Source organism: Macaca nemestrina, chromosome 11 (assembly GCF_043159975.1).
Source record: "Macaca nemestrina isolate mMacNem1 chromosome 11, mMacNem.hap1, whole genome shotgun sequence".
Lineage (NCBI taxonomy): Eukaryota > Metazoa > Chordata > Mammalia > Primates > Cercopithecidae > Macaca > Macaca nemestrina.
In genome coordinates this window covers 91,905,013-91,922,796 of record NC_092135.1, presented here as the reverse complement: position 1 = coordinate 91,922,796, position 17,784 = coordinate 91,905,013, and the positions used below count along the sequence as shown (strand labels likewise).

Here is a 17,784-nt window from a genome sequence, read left to right as displayed (position 1 = left end):
AATCAATCTAGGCCCTGTGTTTCCTTTACCCAGTTTTTGAGGCATGCCTTAGTCTCTTCTATATTCTCCAATCCTTTTTTAGCTAGTGTGTTTTAAATTATTGTCTTTATACGCACATTTAGTTATACTACAGATATCAATGACTTGTACTAAGTACATTTGTATGTCTAAAAGCAATTCAGTATATTGGGGAGGAACACAATGGGGCAAACTCCTTTCAAGTTGTGGTTGTTCTAGAATCAGGGATCATGTGACAACTCTTTGTTCACTAGGTTTAATATATAACACATCTAATCAGGCACAGGTCTATGCTCTTCCAAATTTCAACCGTTACAAAATTCCTCTGCTGACAAAACTATGAATTTTTATATTGAATATACCACGACCTGTTTTCTTATATGGTCTGCCATATTTTCATCTTGACAGCATTTTAAGAAATGTAAAAAGAGATCTTTGGTGTAGGTAGGACTCTTGCTGGCTTTTGTGCAGAAGATTTGACACCTACTTATTTAACCAGTGTTATGCCAGCCTTCCCCACTTAGGGGAGCTAGTGCCAAGAATTGAAGCATTTCTGAACAGAGCTGCCTTTATTATGGTTTAGAGGATAAAGCATACATAAATTAGCTATTCCGAAACACTGATGATGCAATCAGTGGGCATTAGTTTAGGTATTTTCCTGTAAAGAAATTAAACAAAAAACATTGTCAATAGTTGTCTACAGGAGGATCATTGTTAAAGCTATATTTAGATTCTACTGGTTTGCTACAACATAAATGTATCTACAATACTTTTTTCAATCCCATTTAAGAAGGATTTAAAGCTGTGTACAAAAAAAGTACTTATAATATTTTAAAAACAGAAAATTGAAGTAGAAAACCCAGACAAGAAAAAATATAAATATACATAGATACTGCAGACCAAGTACTTGAGGAGACAAGTATGCAGATTAGAAGAGACAACATATTTTGCAGGCCAAATTAAAACAGAATGAACTAATTTTCATAATTAGAGAAAAGTAAACCTATCTATTTTAGAGAAAACATTTTTCTAACATTGATTTCTAAATGAAATATTTCATGTGTCACATTTTTAGAAAGGATACTGGATGACATAATGTACACTTGTGACAAACCCATCTTGAAACAGGTGCAGCAAGGGATTTCATATGGTTATTTTTTGTCATATTCTGAAATAGAAATCAAGCAAGCAACATTTTAAAATGAAATTCTGTAAAGGATATTCTGCAAGGTGTAATATTACTTTCTGAAAACCTATAATAAATGTAGTAAGTAACCTGCCCATGGCAGGGAATGTTTACATGAAAATTGGTACAAAACAGTTATTTCCTGGCTTACTCCCACTGGCTAGATCAGTGGAACAATCTTCTGTGTTGGCCCTATTTGCTGCACCTGAACTGTTGGGGAAGCCACTCATACATTAACTGATCTAATGTCCAGATTACTAAAGATGGCCCTGAATTAAGCCTGTTGTCTCAGAATAATTATTAATAGTCCCTTTTCATCCTCAAAAGTGTTCAGGTCTGGATGATAAATTATATTGTCAAACTCATTATTCATAAGAGATTATTGTCTTAACTACTACAGTTACCAACTCAAGTAATTTTCAGCCTTATCAATGTTAGGCACATACAAGTATCTCTTTTGCACTTACTTTTGCTATCACACCTGATACTCGGTAGTACTTTTAGTATAATGATATAATATAACAATAACAGCGTGTGCTGTGGGGCAGGCAAACTACTAGTGTTCAAATTTTGCCGTAACCACTTGTTGACTGCAAGACCTTAAGTTACTTATCCTCTCTATGACTTGATTTACTCACTTATAAAATGAGGATAAGAATGGTGCCTATTGTAATTATAAAGGTGTGAAAGTTCACAAGCAGAAAGGACTAGGGGTTTAGTGAGAACACAACCAGTGTGAACATTTTCCTTTGACGTTCTTGGTTATACTCAATCTTCTCTCTTGTTTGAAACATTTTTCGGTTTACATACCTGATTTTCAGTGTCCTCTCATGTCACATCCTGTGACAGAAGCCCAAACTTGTTCTTCCTTAATTTAGGAGAAGCTCTCAGGAACTAAAGGCATTCAAGTGTAAAAAAATCTAAACTGCACTGTGCCACAGAAAGATTTAATTTTTCGTTTGTGCTGATATTCATAGGAAAGTTAAAATTTTAGAGAGAACTTATCATCAAAAGGAACAGCAAAACAAGGCAAAAACACAAGGTGATAACCTGAGTCAACCTACCCAATAGGGTAAACAGGGAGATTAGAAACCAAAGGCTAAGGATCTGCAATGGGGTTTAAACGTGACCCACAAAACTTGGAGTCTACAGCCAACAAAAATGTATCCCAATCTTTATAGGCTGCAGAGGCTGATGCCCTTTTTCAATTTTGTGCCTGCTGGTGTTTGTCATAAATCGGACCCCTGATGAAGCCTTGGGGTGAAGGATATTAGTTCGTTTATGTGTATAAATATGAAGAAAGTGAAAACTGAAAAATCATACTTATTTCATTCTTCATGCTGTCTAATTTGGTGCATTAACTATTATTGATTAATAATAATGCTTACTGTTGATAATAATACAATTGATTTGTGAAAACATAATCAAAAAGTTAAAAAACCTCATATGGCAAACATTCACAAAATATATAATAGAGAAGGGAGTAATAATTTATTAAGTGAGGAGATGGATTTTGGAGACAGATTACACATATATTTGGTTAGAATAAAATTATGTAACAAAGTTAAATTTTGTAAAAAAAAAAAAAAAAGATGACATGTACAGTTGAGTAAAAATCAAACAAAAAGAATCTTGTGAGCCAATATAAGGAAAATAAACATCATTAGACAATATAAGGCAAAACACATTGATGAAATCATATTGCATGCCCTGGCTAAAAATGGCTGAATCACTGAGACATGGGCCTGTTCTATCATTACCCAAGGAGTAAATATTGGCAGAGGCAAAGGTAACAACACTAGCTAAAACAAAGACAGCTATGTAGGGGAAAAAAAATCCCAAATCTATTTTTGTTATATGCAACATATTGAAATCTTCTGTCCCTCTTGACCAGCTGTGAGAATTCCAAACCCCTTTTCTGCCAACAAGTTTTCATATCCGAAAAGGCAGGTGACTCTGATGGTGACCTTGCTATTGAAACGAGGTAAATAGCCTGCAGCAGCAACAGGATCTTGACACTGAAGTTAAAAATCTCTCTTGTTGCAACTCTCTAAGCACTTAGCCCAATACATTGTTGCATTTGTCAATTAGACAGAAATAGCCCATTCAGTCTGGCACTGTATGAAATGTTAAAGAAACTGAAAAGAACAAGCATAAAACATAATATATAGTTTACATATTTGTCACCTCCTATTTCTAATAGTCCAACGTGACACAAACACAAGTTATAATAGTGAAATCCCTGATGTCAGATGCAGAACTATCTCAGAGTTATTTTAGCAATAATTTAATAAATAGGTGGGAGCTCTTGTTTTAAGTTAGTAAAATTAGCTCATCAACTCTAATGATGCCATGCAAATTAAAAGATCCTAAAAATTGTCTGCAATTAGCAATGAATATAATTATAGTAATATTCATAAATTGGCTAGTTACTGAGTATTTAATACTTGTCAAGAAGTATGCTAAGTACAGTCAAGCAGTATACTAAATACAGTATATGGAATAAGTTAAATACTAACAAAAGTAAGTGAGATATATAATATTATTATTCTTTTTATAGAGTAGACAATAGTTTTAGAGAGGCATTGTAATTACTGAAATATGCAGAGCGTGTCAGTAAGTGGCTCTATTTGAACCTAGACACAAAGAAAATATAAAATTAATTATATTGATATTACAGACCCTGAAAGTAATCAAAACAGAATCTGACCAAACCCTTTCCTGACACAGTGGTCATATTCTGTATTTAAAAAGACAATTACAATGAAGAATTATGTTCGCTTTCTTATATGTAACTTAGTAGCAGGAAGTACATAAGTTTTCAATATTTTGAAGATAAAATTATCAAAAAATAATATATATACACAGTGGAATTATGTGTCATTTTAGCTTTCGACTTGTGAAAATTTGTCGATGGGTAGGTTTACTAGAAGTTGGGAGAGAGGCAGAGAGAAGAAGGGTTTACACAAAGGAAGAGTATAAGTGAAGTAATGAGTGAGGGTAAAAAATAACTATTATTTTTATCAGTAATTGAGCTATCAAATAATGCTTGGTTCAAAATAATAAAACAATGTATTCTATAATTATAGCTTTATAGCTTATGGATATGTGAAATGAATGACAGCAATAATATAAAGTATAGAAGAAGGAATTGGAAATACATTGTTACCTGTATTATAGGGTACTTGTATTATCCATGAAGTTGTACAATGTTATTTAGAAATAGACTTGAAGTAGTTGCAAATGTATATTGCAAACTCCAGGACAAACATTTTAAAAAGTGGCCAAAAGAAGTATAATTTACTTCTTTAAATTCAATTAAGGAAAGAAATTCAATCAAACAAAATGCTCAATTGGTAAATGGAAAATGAAATAAAATAGAAATGCTAAAAGTTATAAAGATCATTACTGAAGTTAAAGGTACTGGATTTCAACAGTAGACTAACAGGAAGAAAAGATGTTTAAGCTAAAATACAGGTTGACAGAAAATATATATTTTTTTCTGAATCTCACAGAGAAAAAAAAAAAGGATAAAATACAGAAAAACATTCTACCAGACACATGGGAATCAGTGACAAGGCCTGACATATACATTACAGGAGCACCAGAAGAGGCAGTAGAATGAATGTGTCAATGGCAACAGTTAAAGATATACTGATCAACATTTCCTGAAATAGATGGACACAAAGCCATAGATTCATCAGGTTCTATGAACTCCAAGCTGAACAACTAGATAAGTAGAAAGGAAATCACATTTAGACAAATGCATAGCAAAACTCCAAAGGAGCAAGGAAAAAGTCTACATTTTTAAAATCAGCTTGTAAGTACCCTTTCTTTCCAATACTCAGATTTGTATTGAAAAAGCAATGAATATAGAAATCAATTTGGGAAAATATAACAACTACAATTTGGGGTCTTCCAAACCACTAATACAATAGATTCTACTATTTATATAGGTCTCCTCTACTTTCTTTTCAAAGCAAATGGTTTTAGACTGAATAAGATACACTACAAATAATATAAGGCATACAAGAGATATACAAAGATTAAGAGCATGACTATTTGAGAGTAAAAGAAGGGAAAGATACACTAAAAAAGGTAGCTTGAGGAAAAACTGATATATATTTAATATAGAGTTAATACATCATATCAAACATATTAAACTTTAAGCTGTAAAATATGACTAGTGATGAGGATAGATATTCCTAAATGATAAAATATTAAATTAGGCAAGGAGATACTTCAACTCCAATGTATATACAAGTAATAATACAGTTTTAAAATACAAAAGCATGTGGTAACACATCAGCAGAAATAGAAGAATAGGGAGTTCTAAAGGCCCATCGCCCCAAAGAAACACTAAAAAATTCAGCACAATCTGTCAGAATCAACTGTGTCAAGATAACTCATGTTTTAAATGTATTCCAAATTTAATACATCTCTTAATTTTGTATGTGTATTAAACATAACATCACTGCTTTCGAAAAATTATGTATAAAGAAAATTCATAAACAGGCATGGTTAGAAAACAGTCAAGTAGTACCAGAAAAAAACAAGATCTGCCTTTATAACTATAACTAAAAATTCCTTACATCTATCTGTCTGTCTATCTATCTATCTATCTATCTATCTATCTATCTATCTATCTATCTATCTGTCTATCTATCCATCCATCTATCATCTAACATATCTAACCTGAAAGGTGATACTTGGAAAACATGGCTACCTAAAGCCATATAAATTGGAAAACAAAAGACTCTCTTGTCTCTCCATGGCAATAATAATAGTGTATATTTCTGCAGAAAGTATATAAAATTTTAAATATTTTAAAACAAAAACTGAAGAATATTTATTTAGAAATAGCGAGTGGTGTTTCTGTGGAACAAACACCTGGAGCTGCCTGTTCTGCGATTTTTGCTGTTGTAAAGTGGGAGCTAAACATTGGTACCCATGGACATAAAGATGGCAGAGTAGGGCATGGAAAGAAAAACTAACTATTGGTACTATGTTCACTACCTGGGTGACAAGATCATTCATATCCCAACCCCAGCTTCATGCGACGTAACTGTGTAACAAATCTGCACCTCTTTCCCTTAGATGTAAAATAAAAGTTAAAATTGTATTAAAAAATTAAACATTTATAGCAATCCAGCAAATACTGAATCAAAAATAAAAGTAAAATGTTAGAAATAACTTTATCTTGGGGTGATTAAAATATTTTGGAATTCACATATGTAGTAGCTACACATCATTGTTAAAGCCCATGGAAATGTACATTTTAAAAGAGTTAATTTTATAATACGTGAATAGAACATCAATAACAAATAATTAAAAAGCAGATACAGAACTAATAAGAGAAATAGACACATCTACAACACACTTAAATATTTTAACACACCCTACTTTTAGGATCTGAATAAAATCACCAAAAAGTGTAAAGATATTGAAATACATGTAATTTGCATCCAGCAACCACACATTGCTTACAAGTACACAAAGAATACTTACCAAAATGGACTATATCTTGGGCCTTAAGTTAAGTCCAAACAAATTTAAATTAGTAAAATTATATACAGAAAATATGTTTCTGACCACAGCGGAATGATACCAGTAATCCCTTTACTGGGTATTTACCTAAAGGAATATAAAATGTTCTATTATAAAGATACATTCACGTGTATGTCCATTGTAGCACTGTTCACAATAGCAAAGACATAGAATCAACCTAAATGACCATCAATGATAGGCTGGATAAAGAAAATGTGGTACATATACACCAGGGAATACTATACCTCCATTAAAAGGAACAAGATCATGTCCTTTGCAGGGACATGGATGGAGCTGGAGGCCATTATGGTTAGCAAACTAACACAGGAACAGAAAGTCAAATACTACATGTTCTTACTTACAAGTGGGAGCTGAATGATGAGAACACATGGACACATGGGAAAAAAAACCATACACTGGGACCTGTCAGATGGTTGGGGGTGGGAGGAGGAAGGGTATCAGGAAGAATATTTAACGGATGCTGGGCTTAATACCTGGGTGATGGGATGATCTGTGCAGCAAACAAACATGGTGCACGTTTACCTATGCAACAAACCTGCACATCCTGCACACGTACCCCTGAACTTTAAAGTTGGAAATTAAATAAAAAGGAAAACCTTCAAATATTTCTCTCTGCAGATATATAACGACAGGTTCATTATCTGTAATCTGAATTTTATCTGTCTTCAATTCAAGAAACTAAAAAAATAAAAAAAAAAATTAAGAAAGTGGGAGAATAAAACAAAATAAATGAAGAAAGCAAAGAAATAGACAAGAAAAAATACAGTAGAGATCTAAAAAACTAAATCTTGTTTTTTTAAATAATAAAATTTACAGATATTTAGAAACAGGTTAAGTAAAAGTACTAAAGAGACAAAACATACGAACAAAAAGAAGTAAATGAAAATTATTATAGGTGTTTTGAAAAAATAACAAGTTAAAAAAAGACTAATGTGACCTATGCAGCTGCAATAATGTTGAAAATTCATATTGGTAGCATGAAGGTTTAATTAACTAAAAAAAAATTTGTGTATTTAATTAACCAAAGATGTATGTGTGTAGTACATCGCTTGTAATAAATACTTACATTTTTGTTTCTATTTTTGAAGCTATAGTTTTTTCTATTTACATTGTCATATATTTTCAGATACCTGAACTTTTAAATACTGATTTCTAGAACTTCAGAAATATTTTTCACAAGTTTATATACAAAAAACATATAAAATATCTCCTTTAGAGACTTATTATCAAATGTAATCTAGTAGTTAACATAAATATATTTAAATAAAAGCTGTCTTTAATTTAAAGGGCCATCAAAATCTATCTTTACAAACTAGAAAATTGTATCATTTACATAGAAATGTACAAATAGCTGTTGATATTTAGAATCTTTCGATTTAATATAACTTACATATTTACCACATTATTAATATTTTCTGTATCAAAGAAAGAAAGCAACCCTAAATTAAAAATCAAAATTAAAAATTTTCAACAGTGGCTGAAAACCCAGTATAAAATTTAAACACTGCTTACATTTATGATTGCTTTTTGTTCTATATGAATGTCTTTTTCAATTAAATTTTAAACTAGCTTTAGTTACTTCACTAAATACAATTTATGCATTGTAGATTAACACCCTATTAGCAGTATTTGAAATAAGAAGCCATGATGATTAAACTGTTAATATTATTTAAATATATGTTATGAACAAACACACTCCAATGGTCATAATATGTATTGATGGGATATTAACAATTGTAAAACCCTCAAAAGTGTATAGATAGTATATCTTTCAACAACTAACAGTTGTTTTTAAATTATTTAAAAGGCAAACATGAAATACCACAAAATTATCCTTGAATATTCCTGCCAATCTTTTAGGTTCAGTAACATTTAAACCAATTACTCCCACTTACAGTCCATTAGCTTTTGATCCTAGAGCTGAGACCTGCAGGTGATATTCGTTAATTTAAAGGCATGAAATAAACCTTTCTTCTCTCAGATCCAGCCCACTCCCTCCCACTCCATACAACTCCTTTCCCCAAAGGGAGTATCCTTTCCATTAAAGCTAAGTGGACCCTAACTTCTATGACTGTACCTATATTCCCCTAAATAACTGATGATAATAGCAAAGTGATGTGAAGGAGGAGGATATTACCGTAACCTCCTAGTTAGCTAATCTATAATACTCAGTTTTTACTACTTATCTATTAAACATTTTTGAAAAAAAAACAAGTCAATCCACAACAGTCTTCTGCTATAATCAATTTTCTCAGTGTTTACAGAATACAATATAATGACCCAAAGGTTATATACTGACAAAGAGTGGAAAGAAGTGCCATTATCTATTATATTTTATGATATTCATTGATATTCACTAATCTATCCTATAACCATTTAAATATACCAATAACATGTGACCAGGACTCTAATCTTTATATGTGGTGATTGGTGTTTTAGTGAGCACAATTAATTTTGCTACTTAAGTTTGTGTAAAACAAATGGTAAATAGGATTTCTTTCTGGTCATGCTTCTAAAAGCATATATTTAATTTTTGTATAGGTTTAGATTAGAGCAAGTGTTTTCTTGATATTTCATAAACAACATATTTTATTTAAAAATATTATCTTAATGAAACCTAAAATATATTTCCAAAATTATTTACATGTCTTCTGATCACATGCTTTTATTCATTAATTTTAATGATAATATCTATTCTTCTTATAGTGATGACAATATAAGGTCATTTAATAAGTTTTGTCACATAAAGTCAGTTGAATAAATAGTTTGATTACTTGCTAGTTACTGTGCTTGTCACTGGAGACAGAAAGACAAATACAACGTAATGCTCACATATGAGTAGCTGGTACTGAGAGCTCAGCATCATCTGTGTCTCATACAAAGCCACTCTACTGTTTAAGTAAGGCTGCTTTGTTGTGTGCTCACAAAGATCATCTGTCTTTTCTTCAGAGCAGTTCTCTCAGATGACAACTATAAATTAGTTAGCATGATTAGCTAATAGCTATCAATTTTGGCAGATAAATTCCATTAGTAGAAAAACTCATCCTTATTCTCCAATATTCCTAGCAGTGCATAAGTTAATTGATGATTTTAAATATTCATTAAATATTTATCAAACGAATGAATAATATACTGAGTACGTACAAAAACTCTAAGAATATATGTGAGTGTAAGTATTCCTGTACACTCAAATCCATCTCTGATAACCCAAGTGTCATCAACCCAAGGGCAACAAAAGTCAATATAGATATATTTGTTATTATTATTAGACAAATCTAGTAAAAGTAAAATATCAAAATTTAAATAGTAACTCACTTTAAAATTCCATATAATGTAGTAGTTAGCATTTTGTTACTATTTTTAGGAGTTGAATCTACATAGATTTTGGCTGACAGTTCATCGTTTCACACACTAAGGAAAATAATAAGTTGAAACACAACACCGATTAATCACAAATACCAGGAAGTAAGCCAAATATTTTCTGTACATTTTTCCAATTTAATCTTCATAAGATTAAATTATGGGTGGTTGTAGGTGGTAGGTTGTAGAGAAATAAAAAGGCCTAATGATTTTTTTCTTCCTTGAACAGATAACTACTTGAAGAAATTGAAGCCATTACTGCTCCATGTTGACCAAACAAGTGTGCTATTTTTTAAAAATATATTTTCTTGGATAAACCCAATGGTTTAATATCACGTGGACATTTCTAAACATATGAATTCACATTTTATTATTTCTAGAACAACTTTGTTGAAATTTCATATTTTATGTTCAAATAAATAAATGCTTTCACCAAGCTTGGTACTTTCACAGTACCTTTTAAAATATATCATTTCATTTCTCAAGGCAGAGCATTTCAGAGGATCATTTATCAGAGAACACACATACACACACACAGACATACACTGTCTTAATATCAATATTGACATGCAGGCTCTATAATAAAATAATTTTAAGTTTTGTTATTTAAGTTGCCATCAAGCAAGTATATTGGTTTAAATGTAGCTTACTTGAAACATCTTATTTCCATGGTAAACTAAAAAAAATGCATAAGTGAATTAGTAATGATGTTAGCAAGGTTTTACATTTAAAAAGCAATGTAGATGTGGCGTGAACTGATTTTTAAAATTTGGAATGTGATGCCAGACAAGAAAATTCTGGGAGCTACTTGCTAAGAAATGTTATTAATTAAAAAAGAAATCACAATGAAACCTCAGGAGTAAATATTTCTCAAATAATACATTTAATAATTGTAATAGGCATTGTCGGCTGCTGGATCACTGAACAGAAAAATTAACATAAATCAATTATATACATATTTTTGAAAGAATGAAATTATATATAAAATACGTAGTTTTCCAGCGAATCTGTTTCTAAATATAGCAATTGTATGTCATTGTTGATTAGCAAAGTTAATCAATATGTGAATGCATTTTTCTATGTTTTGTATGTGGATGTGACAGATTACAAGTAACCAAAATAAATGAAAAAATTAGTTCATAAAAATTTTTTCAAAAGAAAGGTAAAAAATCAATGTTACTTTGTGAAAAAGAAGGGAAAACATTAAAATTATATTTTCAAACACATTTCTGGTAAGGATTTGATTTCTTTTTAAAATAAATTAGGTTCAAATAATTTTCTCTAATTTTTTATGCAGTGAAGATTTCAATTGAGGTAAACAAGCAGTGAGACATACCATATGAATTGATTTTTCCCAATAAAATGAAAATTACTTCATTAAAACAAAGAGTAAAAGTGACTAATGACCTATTAAAATTAAAATGACCAATTAAAAATATTTAAGTAACTAAATAAATGATTTTTATTTTATTTTATTTTAAATGATTTGTATTATCTTTTTTATTTTATTTTAGATAAATAAAGTAAATAAATAAAATAAAAAGTTTTTATTTTAAATGATTTAATATTGTTATAAACTTTCTGAGGAAGTATTATAAATTCGTATTGCTATGGTTCTGAACAGAAAACAGAACTTTTTATCTTCTGTTTATTTGACTCTAGGTAGCCAAGCTTTCCAATATCACTTTTCTTAGATAATAAATAGATAGATAAATAAATAGATAAACAATAAGACATTTTAGGTGTATTTATAGCTAAAAACACAGGTATTATTTTTGTCTGCAACTAGTTTACTGTTTTGTAATCAGGCCTGCTTTTGACTCTCCTTTATACATTATTTTTCAAAAGCAGTGATATGTTTAATACATATAAAAAACTAAGAGAGAGTTGAAAGAAATTTGAAATATACACGATCTTAATACATAAAATAAAAGTTTTCAAAGTCAATAATTAATAACAACACTTAATAGAAAAAATAGGCAACAAAAATGCATAGGCAATTCACAGAAGAAAGTAACCAATAAAAATAAAACAAGAAGGCCAGGCACGGTGGCTCAGGCCTGTAATCCCAGCACTTTGGGAAGCTGAGGTGGACTGATCACCTGAGGTCAGGAGTTCAAGACCAGCCTTGCTAACATGGTGAAACCCTGACTCTACTAAAAATACAAAATAATAGCTGGGCGTGGTGGCAGGAGCCTGTAATACCAGCTACTCAGGAGGCTGAGGCAGGAGAATTGCTTGAACCTGGGAGGCGGAGGTTGCAGTGAGCCAAGATCACGCCATTGCACTCCAGCCTGGGGAACAAGAGAGAAACTCCGTCTCAAAAGAAATAAATAAATACATAAATAAAATAAAACAAGAAACATATTTAATTTTAATATTAGGAAAGAAATGTATTTTGTTTCCAAATTGACTAAGATTAAGTGCCTTATTTAGTATTGTTTATGTGACGTTCTCAATCGTAAATATCAGAATACACCATTGAATTTTATATAAAAATAAATATATAGATTATTCAGTCTTGAAATTCTACTTCTTGGGAAATTCAACATATACAGCTAATTCATAATGCACTAATTCCTGAGAAATTTACAAACATCACTGTCATTGATTATATTAAATTCAACATTAGCCACATTAAAATGGAAGTGACCTCATATTACTAGCTGTGCAAAATTTTCAATAAACATATAATTTAATATTATGCAAATGATAAAATTATAACATTGAATAATATTAAATGGAAACATGCCAATCCAAACAATGTTTTATAGGAGTATATACCATGCTATGCAGATATTCTGAATAAAACATGCCTTACATAGGTATATAAAAATTATTCATCTGTTAACTCCAACTGAGGTTATCATAGTTGGTTGAATTATACATCATTTACATTTTTCTTATAGTTATTCTGTGCTTCATAAATATTTTATTATGAACATGCATCACTTTCATAATGAAGAAAGGTGTTTTAAAATAAATAATAAAATACAGTCTGAGAAGCAGATCTGTAGCAGATCTCTTATTTCATTAATATGTCGTCATAGGATAAGCAGATCTCTTATTTCATTAATATATCATCATAGCTTCATGTATAGGTTAGCTATTTTATGTCTTGTACAATTAGGTGATTTAGAAAAAAGTATGTTTTAATGGGGGAAATAGCTTGTGGAGACATAAACTATTAAAAGGGAAATACATATCCTAAGCTTTCTATTGTGCCTAGAACTCAAACCACCAACATACCAGAGCCTAGTATGACTCTTGGATTAACATTTCGAAATTGAACCAACAATTACCAGTGGTTTAATTTTTATGAAACACAAAATATAATATTCCTTTGTTCTTTTAAATTTGAGTGCATTTAATAGTCTTCAAACAATCATTTGCGGTTTAACAATTGTGAAATATACCTAAATTCATTACAAATTCTATGAAGCGTTAGAGTCTAACATTCTTTTTAGACAAGTCTCAAGAAAAGTTTCAAGGCACTGAAAATAAATTCATTATTACCTTTCTAAAAATAGAAAATAAATAATTTTATATTTTTAGTAGACTTAGAAGACACCACGTTTGAATGAGCTTTCAAATTAACCTGTGTAGTCTAATATTTACTTTGAGATTAAATCAGATATTTTTTCTTTTGACAGGGAGTTGACAGTCAACAACAAGTCATGACACCATGATAAATATTTTAAAAGAGGAAAATTTAAGAAAATCCCAGTGCATTCATCTATGAAGTGTAAAGTCATGAGCAACATGAGAACAATGCAACTATGGTACACATTTAGATGCTGTTACATGAGTAACAACAAAAAAAATTTTACAGAGTTTGAAATTATATTCAGCGTAATTTTTTGCACTTATATACACTACTACTCTATACATTTAAAAAATTAAGGTCATTAATTTCCTCTAAAAAGTGATTATTTTTATTTGGGACAGTTTGTTTGCCAGGAAAACTTTCATGTACATTTTATTGATTCAAATCAATAAAAATCCAGGAATAATGTGAGCTAATTATGCTTTAAAATGTGAATATAATATTTATATCATAACAGGAGATCAATAAATGATTGTTGCCTCTGACCTTCCTTTTCCCACCCAACACACACACAGTTACATTTCATACTTGTGTCATACACAAATTTTTTGTATGTTTTGGTTCAGTGTAGTATTCTTTTTCATTCTTAGGCTCGTAAGCTCTGGAGTTCACTGCTGGAGACAAATTCAAACTGCAGTGTTGTCACTTCTGGCATGTAACTTAGGAGAATTCATGTAACTCTTTGCATACCAATTTCTTCATTATAAAATAGAAGCAATAACACTTTCTCCATGATGTTGTCACAAACATTAAAAGACATAATATATAAAAAAGCCTAGTACAGTACCGAGCAAGTAGTGAGTGACAGATGTTAACTATATTATCATTCTTTTTATTATGATGATTGGTATCTAATATGTCACACAATTCCCTTCCAATTTCCTTCTCAACTTTATATTGTGTTGCTTATTATTACTTTCAACTAATAAAATTTCTCTGTAGGCATGTATGTTCTGTTTTTAATTGAATGTAGCAGAAATGTTAAATACTTGTTGAAAAATTGCATAAAACTATAAGCATATTATTCACAGAAAAGGAAAATCAACTGTTAGTGTTCCCGTTCATTGAGTTCACAGGTATGGCCAATATGGAGTATGTATTATTATTGGTCGAACCAAATGAATATTGTATAGGTTAAAAAGTAATTTAAATATAACAAAATCTGTATATATTTTTATCCAAGCTCAATCTATGCATGTGTAAATGTAGCAGGAATGTGTTATTGTCTTGAATATATTCACAGCAGAATTCATTTCACAGCAGATTCAGAATAATGGTAAAATAAAACCATAAGCATTTTCCCCATCAAACATGTCAACTGTTCGCAGAAAATAAAAGAAAACCACAAATTTCTGTCCTCTGCTTTGCCATTCAGTAGCATATGTTACTACAGACTTTAACGGCATGCCTTTTAGCATGCCTCTAATAGCCAGCAAGATAGAAATTTGAAACAAAAAGATGAGAAATGAAATAGAAAAAAGCTGGGCAAAACTGTCAACCTAATCAGAAATTATCAAGCAGAAATCTGAACTGACAGATTTACCTTTGGGAGGTATAGTCCTCCTGGAGGACTGACTAGCAATCACTATCAATCAAAATAAAAATGTGTATGCTGATGATGAGAGAAATAGAAGTCATAGCCAACTAAATCTTGAATAGAAAAATCAAACATTTTGAAACTTTGCAAAAAATGTATGAGAATATGATATAAGGATGCAAAATAAAGGTGTTGAGTATCTTGAAGAGAAGGAGAGGAGGAAAGGGAGGGGAGAGAGATAAAGAGAGAGACACTAGATTAGGTAATACAGCCTTTCCAATAAAAAGGCAGAATACAACTCAAATTTTTACTTTCCTTGAAAATCAATATTAATGAAATTCATGCTCTACCGTGAAAAGAACCAGAAAGGTAAAGTTATTCATAATCTAGAATAAATCATGACAAATCAATGTCATTTTTTTAGTATTCCTAACATTTTATTTATTTAACCAAGAAGGGTAGCTTAAGAATTCCTTGTCTATGTAGATAGTAGTAGAGACAGTTAATTATAGAGACTGAGCACTATTCATCATTTGTCAGGACTGTTCCAAGCAGATAAAAGGAAAATTATACGTCAAGTCTTTTAATCCATGAAACTCTAATCTATTAATTAAAATGTCATATTTTATTTATAAGAGGTATGTTCAAAAACAAGTGTCATGAGGAATATTGAGCTAGTAAGGATACTACAGTGGGGTCTCTTTCTCCCTCTCTCTTTATGTGCATATATATTACTATTTTATTCATATGCTAGTTACTTCCTATAGTTGCCAAAATAAATTACAATTAAATATATGCAAATACAAATAATAATATATTTTTCTTTTTGTGCGTTTGAAAAATAAAACTGAGCATTCAAGAGCATAGGCAATTGTCTTAAATTCATTTGGACAACGATTTATAAAGAAAACATCAGATTTGTAACAAAAAGAAGCAAATATGACTTATTTTATCAAGAAATTATTTAGAAATGCATTTCAATTAATACATTCAAAATCAATGAAATAACATCAGTATATTAAAAGACTGGTTATTGGCAAAGAAATATTTTTATGAAAATGTTAAGTATTCTTGTCAAATTGTATCTTCTTTATAATGTTGAAAAGATCACAAATGATATGTCAAATAGATTTACGTAGTATACTATATAATTAATATTATTCTCTACTGTTTCCATATCTTTGAGGATGAGATAATACATGTAGAAGATTTTTGAAAATTGTGAGTTTTGCTGTGATATATATTCAGAATTATATACAAAGTTTTAATTTCTTAATACTTTAGAGAAGGAAAACCTTTTTCTCTCTGCCACCCTAAGTTCTCTGGACAGACAATTTGCTGAGAAAAGGAGGGAAGAGAAAGGGCACTTATGGAAAAACGAATAACGTTTTGATAAAATAAATATTTTCCAAAGAGAATAGATGGGAAATATGAGAGTCCGGTTGACTATGTTAGAGTGTGACGTAGACTCCTCTGAGAAGATGAGAGTCGCTCCTGGGGAGGGTGTTCATGACAATTGAGTTCTTTTGGGAGACTCTGCTTTTATAAAATAGGGAATTTTAGGAATTTACATGCCTTTTGCTAAAAATAATTATCATGCCAAAGTGTTTGGAATGCCATATCCTGATCTCCTCGAATACCAAACTCTGAGTCTTATGTTTTGATCCTCTATTAGTAGTTCTGGTAATTCATTGGATATAGAGAATGAGAGAGGGTCATTATGACATCTGCAGATTTTAGATGAATGAATAGTTTGCATGCCATGACATCTACTATGTAGTGTTTCTAGGCTTTTTTTTTTCCTTGGTTAGTCTTACTCTTTCAAAATTTAATTATTATTTCAAACATCTAGCTTTGGGCTTTGTTAATATTTTCTATTATATGTCTACTTTCTACTTCACTCATTTTTTTGAGATTTAAATAAACATTGTGCAATATAGGTTTGTATGTGAAATTAAATCCTCAAATTTCAATTACCTGTATGTGTATTTATATTTACTTATAGTTCAATAACTTTATTGAGATATAATTCTTATATGAAAAAATTACCTATTTAAAATCAATTATTAATTTTTATATATTACATAATTGTGCAGCTATTACCACATTCTAATTTTAAAATATATTTATTACCCCCACCACCAAGACTGCTACACTCATTAGGAATCATTCTCCATTATCTCCATTTCCCACAGTGCTTAGTTACTATTTTATTTTCAGTATATATAGATTTTTCTATTCCAGGCATTTTATGTTTTTGTATGTTTGGAATTATACAATGTATGGTTTATTATGGCTGGCTTCTTTTATTTCACTTAATGTTTTGAAGGTTTCTCCAGGTTGAGCAATTATTAGTACTACCTTATCTTTATGATCAACTTACATCCCATTGTATATATATATACACTTTATATACTTTATTATTCATTAGTTGATGGACATTAGGATTATCACTAGTTTTTGGCTATTATGAATAATGTTGCTATGCACATTCATGCACACGTTTTT

At 30.4% G+C, this 17,784-nt stretch overlaps 1 long non-coding RNA gene across 2 annotated transcripts in view; it reads left to right on the top strand.

Moving 5' to 3' along the window:
* The window catches only part of LOC139356993 (uncharacterized), a 31,800-nt gene extending 17,144 nt beyond the window's left edge, over positions 1 to 14,656 (top strand). For both annotated transcript variants that reach the window (XR_011609600.1, XR_011609601.1), the window contains 2 exons: positions 4,720 to 5,024; positions 13,786 to 14,656. This is a non-coding gene — a long non-coding RNA (uncharacterized lncRNA). The remainder of the gene's footprint in view (positions 1 to 4,719; positions 5,025 to 13,785) is intronic.
* The last annotated feature ends 3,128 nt before the right edge of the window (positions 14,657 to 17,784 follow it).